At 42.6% G+C, this 4,258-nt stretch overlaps 1 long non-coding RNA gene across 1 annotated transcript in view; it reads left to right on the forward strand.

Annotated features, from left to right (window-relative positions):
* Positions 1-4,258, forward strand: part of LOC102489513 (uncharacterized) — a 20,873-nt gene that overhangs the window by 16,046 nt on the left and 569 nt on the right. The gene's annotated exons all lie outside the window — the stretch shown is intronic.

Raw genomic sequence — 4,258 nt, forward strand, 5'->3', positions numbered from 1 at the left:
TCTGTCTCTCTCTCCAGTGAGAGCACATGCCCTATGGCAAAAACCTAAAACAAACAAACAAACAAACAAAAAAACGAAGCCAGATCTCCCAGTTCGAATCCCTGACTGGTCAGCCTAAAACAAGCTGGACACGTGCATGAGTGTCCAGGATCCAACAGGTGGAGGAAGGGGAGGGTGGCATGGTCAGACCCTGCAGAAGCTGCTCCTCTTTCTCACACTCTGACGTGTATTCAATTGTCATGAATAATAAACTAAAAGGAAAGTGAAAAAAAGAAAAAATTAAAAATGCAATGATTTATGTAATTCTTTTACAGTGGAATTTTATACCTTTAGCAAGAGGCCTATAAAGAACGCACTTTTTTTTTCACTTTATTTAAATTTATTTATTTATTTACTCATTTTAATTTGACCAGAGAGAGACAAGCGAGAGAGAGAGAGAGAGTAAGTGAGAGAGCAAGCTGCCAGGTTCAGTCCTTGAACTGTGGTTGGCCATGTGGGAGTCCAGCGCCCTTAAGCACCATGCCACCTGTTGGCTCAAAGAACACACTTTAAAAAAAAAATTTTTTTTAAAGTTTGCTAGAGGGCATGTGTGCTCACCAGATGGAGAGAGAGCAGAGGAGAGAGAGAGAGAGAGACAGAGAGAGAGAGAGAGAGGGAGCACATCTGTATTGGGGATGGTCACTCCACAATCCCTTCTCCTCCATTTCTCCCTCCTTTTGGGATTTTGGGCACCCATGCACACACACCCACTAAATTTTTCAAGCCACCAGGTCCAAGTGGCTCAGACTGCACAGTTGGCCATGTGGGATTCAGTGACCTTAAACACCATGCCACCGGCTGGCCTCAGTAACACGCTTTTGACCAGGGTAAGAGCAGTGAGGACAGTGTCTGTCTAGGGTATGTATCTGGAGGAGGAAAGAAAGGCTGTTAGAGGCCTCAGGAGAAAAGGATGGTTCTGCATTCAGTCTTACTATTCCTCTGTAAGTTTCCTTTTCCTTTGGTCCTTTTATTCATATGCCACTCACTGTTTTTATCCTTTCCCATCTTCCCCTTCTTTGGATTCCACCTGCTTTTTCTAGATCCAGCACCATCATACATACAGCATATGGCATGACGTTATAATCTGGCGGAGACCGGTAACATGAAATTGAACTCTTCTTTACACCCCCCTTTCCTGTCTCCCTCCCTCTGTTGCTAGTTAATATGCTTTGTAGTTATGTGGGAGGCACACACAGCTGGTAGCCGTTGAAAGAGCCATAAAATGATAGAAGATGCGTCTTTAAAAATAAGCACATTGATCCTGAAAAATGCCTGCGTTTGACTGTATATGGGAAATCCAGCAGAGCCCCGAAATAGAGGAGTCCATTTATGATCATGTTACTTGACATTAAAGGATGTCTATTACAGCACACGTCATATATCTGGTGTTTCCGAGGCATGAAGTATTCCACTGAAGTGCATTTTTAAAATAGCTGAAGTTTATCATGTCAGGGATATAATGAACACATTTCCATTGGGATCTTTATAAAACACAATGATTCTTATGCCTTTTTTAAAAATTAAAAATAAATTTTTTTTTTTTGGAGAGGTTTTCGCTATAGGACGTGTGCGCTCACCAGACAGACAAAGAGAGACATAGAGACAGAAAGCAAGAAATCACCCCCCAGGGGGAGATGGTCACGCCACAATCCCTTCTCCTCCATTCTCCTCTCGGGATCTTGGGCATGCACGCACACGCGCCCGGCGTGAGTTTTAAGCCACTGGGTCCGGGACACAAACCGCAGTTGACTACATGGGAGTCCAGCGACATAGCCATTACGCTAACCATTGGTCCCCCCTTATGCCTTTGTTTTGTCTTAGAGTATTCTAGAAAGAAAATGAGAACAATATTTAACCACATTAAAAATTGTCTTTTCCCTTTCCTAGGGCCAGCGGGTGGCATGGTGGTTAAGATGCTGGACTCCCACATGGCCGATCACAGTTTGAGGTCCAGACGTGGCAGCTTGGTTTCTCACTTTCTCTCTCTCTCTCTCTCCCCAGTGAGTACACATATCCCATAGCAAAATAACATAATAGTAAATAAAACTAAATAAATAATTCCTTAAAAAAATAAAATGTTATCCTTTCTTTTTAATTCAAACAAGCTTACAGAAAAGTTGAAAGTACTATATGAAAAAAAAAACCCACTTTTTCCCCCCAAGTTATTTGAGAATGAATTGTTGACATAATGCCCCATTACCCCTTAATACGTGTGTCTTCCTCTAAATTCATATGACAAAGTCCTTCAGTACTTGAGAATGTGAATATATTTGTAGGTTAAATGAGGCATTAGGGCAGGCCCTGTAATCCACTATGACCGATGGCTTAGTGAGAAGAGAGAGAAAGAAAGTGAGAAAGCAAGCTGCCAGGTCCGGAACTTGAACCACCGTCAGCCATGTGGGAGTCCAGTACCCTTAACCACCTTGCCATCTCCCGGCCCCAGCCCTAGTTAACTATTAGGTCATTGTGAAAGTCATGACTTTTTTTTTTTTTTTTATGTTTTTCTATGCAAAAATGTGCCATGACTTTCTTGATGCCCCAATAGTACAATACATTAGTGGACATTTCCTTCAAATAAAGACTTTTCTCTAGATAATCAACAATATAAGTGTTCGCAGAAAATGCATATTATGAAAAAACTATGCATGGATGAAAGAAGTTTGCAGCAAAATAAAGTCATACTTTAATTCCATTTCTGTGAACTTTTTGAAGTCCTCTTGTACAACCATCAGAACCTACATTACTACCACCTAACCCTTAGATTTCATTCGAGGTTTACCTGTTGTCCCGATAACGTTGTTTACAGTAGAAGGATTCAGTTTATCATCACACCTTGCATTCGGCTATTATCTCTTTAGTTCAGATCAATTCCTCCCTGCCTTGCATTTCTGTGACGATAATGTTTTTCAAGGCTACAGGTCTATTCTTTTGTAAGGTGTTCCTCATTTTCACTTTTAAAAAATTGTCAGTGTGTGTGTATGGGGGAAAGAGAAAAAGAGAGAGAGGAAGAAAACATCCCCCATGGGGACACGCTCATGCTGCAATTTATTTTTCCTCCATTTCTCCAGCCTGTTGCGATTTAGGGCATGTGCACATATGTGCCTGGCATGCTTTTCAAATCCCATGTTTGGGCTGGGATTTGAACTATGTGGTTGACCATGTGTAATCTGGCTTCCTTAACCACTAGGCAAATGGGACCAGCCTTTTTCCTCTTTTTTCTTTTTTTATGACTCCTAGGAGTAGGTCTGCTTCTCCAGAGATTTTTAAATAAAATTTTAAAAAATTTAATTAATTATTATTATAGCTTTTTAAAATTTTTTTATTTGCCATAAGGGACATGCACTAACCAGAGAAAGACAGATTTTGAGAGAGTGAGAGAGGGAAAGTGAGAAAGTGAACTACCAGGTCTGGGACTTGAACCACGGTCAGCCTATGGGAGTCCAGCACCCTAACTGCCACACCATCTACTGGCTCCTTATTTTTGTTTTTTAACAAAATCGACAGAGAGATTCTCGACAGGATCCTACCATGTTGCAATCTTCCTGCCCCAGCTCCTCAGTCAGGCAGGATCACAGACATGCACCTCTCACCCAGCCTGTCTAGGTTGGTCTGAGAACTGAGCCCAGGCCTCTCCTGTGGCCCCAGCCTCACCCACTGGCACCCTACCTCTTGTACCACTGTAGCTGGGTTCCCTCACTTAGAGTTTCTCACTTTCAGACTTGTGCATGAGGAGAACTTCAGCCATTCATCACTTCGACTTCAGATATTCCTACCCGGCCCTTGGTTCTGCAGGGGTTTCTGCCTGGTAAACTATGATTCTTTGTATGCCCTTGTCCATCTCACCACATGGTTTGACTTGTGGCCTCAGTTCTCATGGATTCAAGAAGAGTTGTTGATTTGGTTGGTCAGTTTTTTACTTGTTATTTATTTTTAGGTTTTCGCCACAGGGTGTGTATGCTCATCAGAGAGAGAGACAGAGAGAGGAAAAGTGAGAAATCGTGCCCAGGGGGAATGGCCATGCCACAAAACCTTCTCCTCCATTCCCTTCTCGGGATTTTGGGCATGTGCACACGTGTGCTCGGTGTGAGCTCCTAGCCACCCTATCTGGGACTTGAACCGAGTTCAATCATGTGGGAGTCCAGCGCCTTAACCACTACCATCCTTGTCACTATGTAAGGATATATTCTACAGGGTGATGCTGCAAAATCACATTCGTAGG

The sequence above is a fragment of the Tupaia chinensis genome, unplaced genomic scaffold (assembly GCF_000334495.1).
Source record: "Tupaia chinensis unplaced genomic scaffold, TupChi_1.0 Scaffold000366_1, whole genome shotgun sequence".
Taxonomy (NCBI): Eukaryota; Metazoa; Chordata; class Mammalia; order Scandentia; family Tupaiidae; genus Tupaia; species Tupaia belangeri.